Source organism: Capra hircus, chromosome 9, assembly GCF_001704415.2.
Source record: "Capra hircus breed San Clemente chromosome 9, ASM170441v1, whole genome shotgun sequence".
In the NCBI taxonomy this organism is placed as follows: Eukaryota; Metazoa; Chordata; class Mammalia; order Artiodactyla; family Bovidae; genus Capra; species Capra hircus.
Genome location: NC_030816.1, coordinates 41,733,764 through 41,746,579, shown reverse-complemented (window position 1 = coordinate 41,746,579; position 12,816 = coordinate 41,733,764). Strand labels below are relative to the sequence as shown.

At 33.7% G+C, this 12,816-nt stretch overlaps 1 non-coding gene across 1 annotated transcript; it reads right to left on the bottom strand.

The window, feature by feature from the left end:
- TRNAS-GGA lies at positions 8,836 to 8,907 on the bottom strand. The gene has a single exon. It is a non-coding gene; the product is annotated as a tRNA-Ser (tRNA).

The following is a 12,816-nucleotide window of genomic DNA, read 5'->3' as shown; positions in this document are numbered from 1 at the left end:
GGACAAGGAGGAACTAGGGTTTCAGGAATTTCTACATCTTGATCTGGGTGGTGGTTACACAACTGTATTTTCTTTGGAAAAAATTCATTCAGTTATATACTTCATGTATTTTCAAGTATAGGTACTCAGATAATTTATCTTACAATAAACTATGTATCTTAATACTTAGGTATCTTATGCTATATGTATCTTATGAGATAATAAAATTACACCAAAATTAATAAGCAAAATTTAATAAGCAGACTGATACATCTGTGCTATTATATAAGTGTCAATATGTAACAAAGTCCCTTTGTTCTTCTGAGAGAAATTGTAGGATTGCTGGCAATATGAATTGCAAAGTATAAACTCCAGAAGAAAACATATACAATTTTCAAAACACAGAATTAATAATCACAATGTATAGGATTTAATAATTACCAAGTAAAAATGTTAATTAAAAGAGGATAAACGTGATTATTATAAAAATATTGTTACATTTGGGTTATATATATTATGTGTGCTATGTTCTCAGTCGTGTCTGATTCTTTGCAACTCCATGGACTGTATGTAGCCCACCAGGTTTATCTGTCCATATGTGGCCTTTTTAATGCCACATAGCTTTCTGCTCTAAAAGAAAAAAAATCTGTCTTTTATTCAACCAAATAAGAAGATTTAAAACATACACTTACTCAGCTGATTCTGAAGCCATGCTACAAGTTCTTAAAATATTTTATAACTATTATTTCCATCACTTAACAAACCACTTCAGGAGCAAGCTGAATTTGAAATAATCTATTTCAATACAATAGAGTCATCCCCAGTTCAGAATATTTAGTTACTACTTCATACATAATTAGTAAGAAATCAACATTGTTTAATATCCTGACACGATTTAAATTCTATTTAATGTCACCTGGACATCTTTCCTCTGGATCAGTCATCACATCCTTTCTAGCTTGTAGCCCATGTTCTAGCTAAATTTAACACTTCACTGTTTCCCCCATCTCCCCCATTTTCCTTTCTTCTTTTTTAATTGGAGCATAGTTGACTTGCAGTGCTGTGTTAGTTTCATATATACAGCAAAATGAATATATTAACATATATATCCATTCTTTTCTAGATGATCTTCCTATACAGGTTATTACAGAGATTTGAGTAGAGTTGCCGGTACTATCCAGTAGGTCCTTATTAGTGATCTATTATATGTACATAGCAGTGTGTATATGTTATGTGCATGTGTTAATCCCAATATCCTAAATTACCCCCTCTCCCCTTGCCTTTGTTAGCCATAAGTTTGTTTTCTACATCTGTAACTCTCTTTTATAAATAAGTTTATTTGTACCATTTTTCAGATTCCATATATAAGTGATATAATGATATTTGTCTTTGTCTGACTTACTTCACTGAATATGATAACCTCTAGGTCCATTCATATGGTGGCAAATGACATTATTTTGTTCTTTTTATGTCTGAGTAATATTCCATTGTGTATGTATGTGTGTGTATGTATGTGTGTATGTATGTGTGTGTACAACTTCTTTATCCATTCTTTTGCTGGTGGACATTTAGTTTGCTTCGAAGTCTTGGGTATTGTAAATAGTGCTGCAGTGACATTGGGGTGCATGTATCTCTTCAAATTATGGTTTTCTTTGGATATATGCCCAGTAGTGGGATTGCTGGGTTATAGTAAATTTATTTCTAGGTGTTTTTTTTTTTTTTAAGGAATCTCCATAATATTCTCCATAATAGCTACATCAGGTTACATTCCCACCAATAGTGCAGGAGGTTTTCCTTTTCTCCATATCCTCCCTAGCATTTACTGTTTGTAGACTTTTTTTTTAAGTTTTTTTTTTTAATTTTTATTTTTACTTTATTTTACTTTACAATACTGTATTGGTTGTAGACTTTTTGATGGTGGCCATTCTAGGCAACAGTAAAGAAACTGCCTGCCAATGCAGGAGACATAAGAAACATGGGTTTGATCCCCAGGTCAGGAAGGTACCTTAGAGGAGGGCATGGCAACCCACTCCAGTATTCTTGCCTAGAGAATCCCATGGACAGAGAAGCCTAGTGGGCTGTTTATGCTCCATAGGGTCACAAAAGGTCAGACACGACTGAAATGACAGCATGCACGCACATTCTGAGCAGCAGGAGGTGATTGTAGTTTTAATTCATTGTAGTTTTAATTTGCATTTCTCTAATAATTAGTGACATTAAGCATACTTTTATGTGATTTTTGGTATTTGTATTTCTTCTTTAGAGAAATATCTATTTAGGTCTTCTGTCTATTATTTCACTGGGTTGTTTCGTTTTTTTAATATTGAGCTTCAAGAGCTGTTTGTATATTTTGGAGTCTAACCTTTTTTTTTTTTTAATTTTTTAATTTTTTTTTATTTTTTAAATTTTAAAATCTTTAATTCTTACATGCGTTCCCAAACATGAACCCCCCTCCCACCTCCCTCCCCACAACATCTCTCTGGGTCAGTTGCTTCTTTCACAATTATTTTCTTCCAATCTGAGTGTGGTCTTTTCATCTTGTTTATTGTTTCCTTTGCTGTGCAAAAGTTTTTAAGTTTAATTAGGTCCCATTTGTTTATTTATTTTTCCCATTAGTCTAGTAGGTGGGTCAAAGAGGATCTTGCCATGATTTATATCAAAGAGTGTAGTGCCTATGTTTTCCTCTAAGAGCTCTATAGTTCTGGCCTTACACTTAAGTCTTTAATCCATTTTTAGTTTATTTTTGTGTATTGTATTAGTGAGTGTTCTGATTTCATTTGTTTACATACCGCTGTCCAGTTTTCCTAGCACCACTTATTGAAGAGACTGTCTTTTCTCCATTGTATATTCTTGCCTCCTTTATCATGGATTAGGTGACCATAGGTCCATGGGTATCTCTGGACTTTCTATCCTATTCCATTGATCTATATTTCTGTTTTTGTTTCATTACCATTTTGTTTTGATGACTATATTGTCTGAAATCTGAAAGTCTGATTCCTAAAGCTCTGTTTTTGTTTCTCAAGATGGCTTTGGCTATTCAGGGTCCTTTGTGATTCCATATAAAATTTTTTTTGTGCTAATTCTGTGAAAAACGTCATTGGTAATTTGATAAAGATTGCACTGAATCTGTAGATTGCTTTGAGTAGTATAGTCATTTTGACAATATTGATTCTTCCAATCCAAGAATGTGTTTTATCTCCCCATCTGTTTATGTCATCTTTGATTTGTTTCATCACCACCTGGTAATTTTCTAAATACAGATCTTTTGCCTCCTTAGGTAGATTTACTCCTCGGTATTTTATTCTTTCTGATGTGAATGGGATTGTCATTTTATTTCTGGTTGTTTCCCTCGATGGAAAAACTCTTGCATCTCTGTCTATTGAAATCACATCCATTAAAATAAAAAAACAAACTGAAGTGAAACACCTTTTCTTTTATAAAGTTTTCTTTGACTTTTGGTCAATACATATTCTTCCTGTGAATTCCATAATACTCCATAAATTGTGCCACAATTTATGTAACAAGCTGTGTAACAAGCTATTACTGGGATCTTCCAGGTAATCATATATGTCAAGTCTCACCAAGCAGAGGCAAAACAGTGTGTTTCATAAAAGCCATGGTGCATGTAAGGGAGAGCTCTGACCAAAAAGAATGATCTGATTAGGTTCACACTCTGGATCCTTACGTACCAAGATTTCATTTCTAAATGCTAAGTAGTAGCCAGGGCAAATCCAGCCTCCCAAATGGAAAGATCCCGCTATATGTTGTCTATTCTGCCTTCCTCATTTCCAATTAGTTTCACTAACAGCATGAATTCAAGGGCTCTTCTGATCCTTCATGAAGTCTTTCTAGTTAGGCGCCACAGTAATTCAGTTGTGTGTTTACTTGTCACTTCTAGACTTGATGTACAAACTGCTTGATAAGATTTTCTGGCACGGCATCTAGATCAACATTATCAAATTTTAACACATATATCAAATACATTGCCCTTCTTAATGATATATATTCCAAATTATGCTTCACATATACTTGAACATCTGAAATTTCTGAGAGCTCCTAACTTTATTTCAGCATGGTTTCCTTTGTCCCTATACCTAATTCAAGTTTGTTCTGTCTTTTGGCCCCACACTGGTCATTGTGTTAACCATAACAGCACTGATATTTTTCTCAAATTACTAATTACCGTTCTAGAGATGTGTCTGTCATACTTTTGATGACGCACTGAAGACTGTGGGGGAAACACATCTTCCACTGCTCAGGCCTTCATCATTTTCATCTATCCACCATGCTTCTTCCCCAAACACAAGTCCTGCCATGTGAACTTCTCCACCAAGATCACCACCCTAAGAAATGCAGTCCAGTTTCCCCAGGTGGCAGCTTCACTTGAGTGAGCAGCCCTACCGGGTCACCTTCCTTATCCTCTCCCTAAAGACTCCAGTGATTAGCACTGTTCTACATCTTCTTATATTGATGCTAATGATTCTTTAAAAACAGAGTCACAGAGTCAGATTGCCTGGGTTTAAAACCCAATTATGAGCTGTGTGACTAGAACAAATTATTTAAGTTCTCTGTTTTTCAATCTCCCCATCTCCGAAATAGAAATAATAAAAATAACTACTTAAGAGGAGGTTATAAGAATTAGGATAATTGTTGTTCCTGAAGCACTCAGAATAGTGCCTAGCTAATAACGGTGGTTATGTAAGTGCCAGTTATTATTGCTATTGGTAAAATTATTGATTCACTCCTTGATAACTAACACTATGATCTGCTAAAGCTCACTCACCTCCACTACCTTTATAACTACATAAGCTCTCAGATACTTATTCATAGTAGACCACATTAGATATATGTATGTATATAATATATACACACATACATATTTATATGCACATATATTGAAAAATGTAATGTGTTTTATATGCGTGTGTGAGTACGTGCATTTACATATAAAACATATAATATGTGTTATGTATGTGTGTGCATATTCTTTTTCTGGTCAAATGTACTGGAAACTTCAGCTTGGAAGAGATTACTAACACAGCGCATCAGAAGCTGTTAAAATAAATGGCTATAGTGAAATGAGATGGTGAGAACACTTTAGCGATCAGAAGCCCCTTCTGGAAAAAGAAATGAGCTTTGAGAAAATAAATAAGTGAGTACCTATTTATTATGAGAGGCTAAGTGTTGGTTAGGGGGAGGTTTGTTACATAGAAGAATGTTTCACATGGGAACAGAAGAGGGTTTCCTCAGAACTGATTGAGGGGTGAGAGAGGAGATAATTACAGGATGCTGATATAGGGACAGTGAGCTCGTACTCAGCAGTCTGAATTTTTCCTTCCACCTGAACTTTAAATGTTTATAAAATTCTGTCCCCACACCCTACCCCTTCCACCACACACACAGCTTTGTGCAAACTGATCCCATCCTTCCTGTCAAAAGTAAAAAATCTGGGCTTCCTGTGCAGACTGACAAGAGTGTTTGGATAAGAAAACCCTAGAAGCAGGAGTGCATAAGCTGCCAGGAACTCAGAGACATTATGGAGAGGCTCTGGACTTTGAACAATCAAAAAAATTAGCACATTCCTATTAAGAGACCTAAAACTGTTCAAGGACAGGATCCCTGCTGATATTGGCCTGTAAGAAACTTAATTAAAAGAGTTAATGTCCCTTTTCTCAATGAATAATGATATCTAATTTTGGCAGAGTGAATATCTATCAGTTTGCTCCCCAACAACTCTTTTCTTCTGGGCACTGTTCATGATGAGTTCTGTGGACATAACCACATTGGCACAGGGTCACCTGATCTCTGAGTTCTGGCCTAGGGTTGGACGCTGATTGAAACTTAACCTTGAGAGTCTTTCCCCAAGGATTTTAGAATTGAATTTGTGAGTTTCTTTTCTTGGCTAAAATTAAGTGCTGAATTTAAGAGATCATAGTAAGATATATTCTGCCCAACAGAGCAAGATGCTCCATGCTGAAGTAGAATGAAATCAATATATTGAAAGCAGCAGTGAAAAGGGACAAGAAAGTCACCTGGGCATGAAGGCCCCTAACTCCAGGCATGCTTAGTCCAGCATTCTCCATGCTTTTCTTATACCATGATACTCAACACTTCCTTGATCCCCAGCTTATACAACTATTCCAGCAGTGGGTCAAAACTAGATCAAATTGAATTTCTCTTTTTATTTACAAAGTATCACAAACTCAAGAAATCACTACTAAGTGATATTTTACTGATATATCATATATGCAAAGTCGTTCGGTCATGTCTGACTCTTTGCAACCCTGTGGACTGTAGCCCACCAGGCTCCTCCGTCCATGGGATTCTCCAGGCAAGAATACTGGAGTGGGTTGCCATTTCCTTTTCCAAATATATTGTATATTATATATAGGCATATTTAAAATACTTAACCATAAAAATCATAGGAGCTGCTTCATTATTTCCCAAATAACTATCCTTCCAAACAATGAGTCTCTGGATAATAAGCGAATATTTCAAAATAAGAATTCTGTGACCTATAAATCTATTGAATAGTAAAAAGAACATAAGAATGAGGAGAATTTTCGTATCTGTAATAAGGGTTGTTGAGAATAGTATTTAAACCCATGATTCTATAACATAGTTTTACTGTTCAAAAGAAAGTGATTTAGTCTACTGCAGTTTGCTTTTATAATTTGAAGAGAATTATTTCAATGCTATGAATGAAAGTACAGAAGTACTTAAATAAAAAGGGAAATAGATAATGACCTTATTGTCATTGATTGAATTACCAGCACCATTTCCGTTACTAGTGTCAACTTTTATTGTGGAGTCATTCTGAAGAAATCAGCCATGATAAAGTAATTTAATTCATCATCTTCACTGTTTAGGTTCAATAACAGCAACCTTAGAAACAATCAAGATAATATAAAAAACAATATTGAACATGAAGATAAGTTCATGGTCACAGTAGACAGCATCCTCAATTTGCAGTAGTTGAGATTAGATGTACTAAATTATTTGAGAAGAGATTATGATTATGTAAATTGCTTCTTTCTACTATTCTATCTGGATATGCCTTAGAGACATCTTGTGAAGCAAAATTCATAAGATACTGTACATCAGAAAAGGCCTATCTGCTAGTTATAATGAAGTGACTCTCCCAAGAGAAGATACCATATTTTACAACACTTCTTTTAAAGTGGGTATATATTTCTTCATATTTTACATGAGAAATATTTGTATATAAAGTTTGATGAACCATATTTGCCAAAGGTAATCCCTCATTAACTTTAGTAGTTCCTAATCTGTCCACAGTGAGGCAGCAATCTCCAGGAAAATGAAACAGTTTACCACATACAGCGCAAGTGACAATAGATTGCTCTGTAAGATGGTCGTCATGGTTTGCTAGGTGTAACAGAAAGGTGGGTATAACCAGCTTATGTTTAAATAGCTAAAGCAACATATTGTCCTATAACTGGACTTTAAAAATTATAGCAGAAGAAAAGATGCATTTCTAATTGTAAATAGGTTTTGTCTTTTTCCCAAATGAGGAAATTTTTAAAGCATAAAGCTTAAAATATCTTACACCTGGTTTAAAGAATGGGCTTCCCTTATAGCTCAGTCAGGTAAAGAATCTGCCTGCAGTGCAGGAGACCCGGGTTCAATCAACTTTCGATGAATAAATGAATTTAGACAGTAATTTTCAAAAATTGTGGAAAATCCTGTCAATATTATTACCAAATAATTGGAAGGAAAAAAAGAGGCTTGAAATTCTTGGTGCTTAAAACTTTCTTAAAGTATATTTGGTTTTTGCTACAATGTGTCACCAGTTCTTTCTTGGATCAAAATATTTTATGAATAAAAATATCATCTATTATAAAAGAATCAGCTAAACTTTAGAATGTCATTGAATCTAGTGTTTTCAAAAGCTCTTTGTTGTGTCCTTAAGATATATATCAAAAAGCCCAAGTTCAGGAAGGAATTTTTAGAGAAAAGTTTATTCCATATAATAATACCGTATAAAATATATATGATAATTTTAAGGGTAATTAACAATAATTATGTAAATATAATTTTCTCTATTAGAGAAAGAAAGCCAGAGAGAGAGGAAGGGATTGGGAGGGAGAGAGAGAAAAGGAAATAAGGATGGAGAGAGAGAGAGCTTACTGGTCAAGCACTGTTCTCTATAGTGGCTGCACCAATTTACATTCTCACCAGCAGTGTATGAGGGTTCCTTTTTCTCCATGTGCTCACCAACATTTATCATCTTTGGTTCCTCAAAAAATTAAAAACAGAACTATCAGATCATCAAGCCATCCTACTTCTGAGTATATAAATAAGCATAAGCAAAGGCATTGAAATCAGGATCTTGACGAGACTTCAAGACTGCACACCCACATCTATTGCAGCATTATTCATAGTAGTCAAGGCATGGTAGCAACCCAAATGTCCATCAAAGGATGATGGATAAAAAAAGTGGTATATACACACAAAAGAATATTTTTCAACCTTAAAAAAAACAAGAAAGTTCTGCTGTTTGCAACAACATGGATAAATTTGGAAAGCATTATGCAATGTAAAATAAGCCAGACACAGAAGGACAAATACTATATGCTATCACTTACATGAGAAATCTAAAATAAATGTCAAACTCTTAGAAGTAGAGAGTACAATGCTCTTTGCTAAGGACTGAGGGGATGGAGAGATGGGAATCTATAAGCTTCAGTTACACAAGATCAATATTAGTAGTGCAGTCGCTCAGTCGTGTCCAACTCTTTGCGACCCCATGGACTGTAGCCTACCAGGCTCCTCCCTCCATGGGATTCTCCAGGCAAGAGTACTGGAGCGGGTTGCCACTGCTTTCTCCAGGGGATCTTCCCGACCCAGGGATCGAACCTGGGTCTCCTGCATTCCAGGCAGACGCTTTAACCTCTGAGCCACCAGGGAAGCTGCAAGATCAATAAATGAATAAATATTGTAATAAATAACATTGTATTATATACATGAAAATTTGCTGAGATAATCTTATGTTAAACACTCTTATCAAAAAAATAATATATAAGTATGTATATAAGTTACTGCAATATATAATGAAGGAAGGAAGGGAGGGAAGGAGGGTGGAAAGGAAAGAGGATTGATGGAAACTTGGAGATAATGGATAAGTTTGTGGCATAAAATCAGTGATAGTTTTACATGTATATACTTATCCCAAATTCACTAACTTGTATACATTAAATATGTTACAGCTGTTTTATGTCACTTATACTTCCATAGAATCGCAAAATGCTGGACACAACTGAGGCAACCTAGAATGCATGCATGCATACTTCAGTAAAATGCACTTGTTTTTTAGTTCCAAGTGCTCAAAACTCCTTATTTGTTACTCATTTTGAGAATTTTCTGAGTAACTGGTACTCTTCAATCCACTTCTGAGTTTACATAATTCAATAGAAGTTCTCCACCCTTTTCTGACGTTTTATTGTTGTCTTCTATTCATCTAAAGCCTCTGTATGTGATAATCACATAAACTGCCATTTCTGGTCCATCTCACTCCCAGGACTGAACCTGAACTAGTTCCTACTCCTTCCACTGCTGACCTATTCCAATTCCTATACATCTGTCTTTTTGATGAGTCCCAACACAACACATGGTCCACTGTATTTCTCATGCATTTTAATGTGTGTAAAATTTCTTAATAAATAAATAACCCCAAAGTCCATGTTGAAAAACTTTTCTGAAGCCAAAACATACCTGATACTAAAGACAAAAAGCACATGAATAAAAAATATACAGACAAATCTCAGTCACAAAGATTAAAAAGTAATTCAGTAAAATATTAGTAAGTAGAATTCAGCTATATAATAAGTACACTGAGCAAATGTAGCATTTCCTCCAGAAATGCAAAGCTATTTATTAGTACAGGATCTGCTAACATGATGAAAATGTGTCAAAATTCCATAGTAAATCAAAGGCAGTATGAAGATAGATGAATTGTAATACGTGTCAATTTAAGCCAAGCATAGGGCAACAGAATCTCTTATTTATTTAACGTTGTTCTTTATGTGTTAGCCAAGAAAAGACTTGGAAAGAAGCATCATTAATATTAACAAATGACATGACAAACCTGAAAGAATCAACCAATAAACTATTAAAAATTCAATAAAGAGTTTTCCAATATTTCAACATAAATCAGATAAAACTTAGCATGAGGCTCATTGATGATAGCAATAAATGTCAACTTTTGATGAATTAACATAATGAGAAACTTTAACATTAAACTTTACTGACAAATGTAAATTATGATGTCAAGAAGTGAAATGAAGATAATTGATGCATTTATGTATTGACCATCCCAACTAAAATCACTGTGAAACTTTAAAAACTAGTTTTAGATAGTTTATTAAGCTGTAACTCAACAAGGCAATGAAGTACGTTTAAAAATAGAAATGATGAGGGCTTCTTTTTCCTAAAATATTAAAATTTATCACAGATAAACAATAAGGTAAGTAACATGATTCTAGTACTGAAATGTACAAATAGATATTGAAACAGTTGTGAGAACCTTAAAGCAGACAATTATTAAAAATGTTTTATAGTGTTTTTTTAAGAAATTTATTTGTATAAAAAAATAAGCTAAAAAGAAGATTCAATGTGATTAGATAGTATCTCTAAAGATATTCATTACAGACTGTTTCTCATGGAAAAAATTAGAAAACCTAAAAATTCAACAGCATATCAATTATATTTTGTTATCCAAAGATAAAATAGCAAGTGATCATTAAATGAGAAGATGAATATTACACAATATATTATTAAGAAAAAATAAATTTATAAAGAATGCATCTAGTGTTATCCCAATTTTAAGTATGAATATATACAAAAATTCTGGAATTATATACATTAAAAATACATACGATCCAGCTCTGCATATTGAGATTACTGATCATTTAGTTCCCTTTAAATTTTTCTGTATTTTTCCAGTTAATTTTACAGTGAGCTTCAGAAAATCAGAAAAAATATTATTCATACATAGTAAACATCAGAACATATACTTTCAGGTATGTTGAGATACATGTGATAATAATCATCATAATAAAAGGTATATTTTCTAGATTCTACAGATTAGACCCTTTAGATTATCCCTAAAACAACTATGTGCTAATACTTAATGATATTTTAGTAGCATGATTTTATTTGATAATCCTATGTATTCTATTCTATATATTAAGTGATTTATCTGGTATAAGGTTCATTTGCCTAACCTATGCAAAGATGTTAATGGTACAAAATAAGGTTAAGAAACTCTGAGCGTTTTAGAGAATATATCCCATTTTATTTTATCTGAATTTTATGTTTAATTATAATTAAACATGAAAGTAGCCCATTTAATTTTGAATGGCTAATAACACTGCATCACTTTTAAACTACAAGTTCAAAATTTAAGAAATGAACATTTCTGAAACTATATACTGGAAGTAATTGCAAGTTTTATAAACTGTTTCTTTTCATATTCAAAGATGAAGTAACTTGGTTAAAAATTTTTAGCATGAAAAAATTTGAATGTTGACTATATTTGGTGAAGATTATTCTTAAATAAATATTTGTTTCCCTTTTTAAAGAATTTTGATGGGGCAATAACTTCTCAAAGCTAGAATGATATTGTCATCTTTGTGTGACTAAAAATTATTTACATGTCTTGAATGCTCTGAATTTAAGAGATCTCTACTTTAAAATATAACTCTCCTGTCAATTTTGATTGCCTTCTTCAACTTATTTGGTAATGATATTCCTTATTATTGTTGTCCATGTGATATAGATTTCTTTAGGAAAATCCTTCCTTTCCTCAGCCTACTGTCCTACTCCTATACCAGCTGGTGCTGATACATAAATCATCTGCATCTGAGTCCTCATCTCAGGCTTGGCTTCTGAGGAGGCCATCTTAAGAAAAACAACAGCCTAAAATACTTAAAGACCTTAGAGAATACAAGGTGCTTAAAGCAAAAATGAAACAGGCAACAGCAGACTTTTATTTGTTTGAAAGTGTCTTTATTTTACCGTTGTTTTTCTTATTTTTAATTCATTTTTTTGGGTGGATGTAGAATTATTCTTGTTTCACTTTTCCTTCTCTTGTACTAACTTAAAGATGCTGTTCTGTGTCTCCCAGCCACCATGATTACTAATAAGAGGTAGGGTAAAAAATGCAGAATTTGTTCTCAGTATGCAATCTATTTTTTTTTCTTGGCCATACTCAATTTTTCTCTTTTTCTTTGTTTTCTGAAGACAGAAAATTTTATTCTTAGGGTTGTTTCATTTGTTTCTATCCTCCTGGTGGGTCATTGAATTTGGGGGTATAGGTTCAACATTGCAGACAGCATGCACTAGGGTGTCTGGTTATATACAGTCTAACACATAGACTCCTGTTAGGACCCTTTCAGGTTTTGTGAGATTAGGTTTTATTCTTTGATGATAAGAGTTCATTTGGGTTTGGAACTTTGTTTTTGGTGATGACACTTACTTTAGGACAAGGTCCATAATCCAAAGGTTTGGCATTTCCAGGGCATAACTGAATGCTCAGAATTTTCAGCCTGGTCTCTTTACTATTGATAATTCAGCATTCCACTTTCCCCTTGCACAGTGTAACCTCTGATGGCACAAAACAGGTCTCAGCCCTTAACCAGATAATCTCTAATAGAACTCATGGAGTTTCATAATTCCCACAGCAGTCATTAGAACTTCAAACATCCATCAAAATGCATGAGCAAGACAACTAAGAATTGACAAGTAAGAGGCCTTCATCCTAATTGAGTAATTTTTGAAATGTGTCGTTCAGAAATTCTGATTAATCACTTTTTTCTT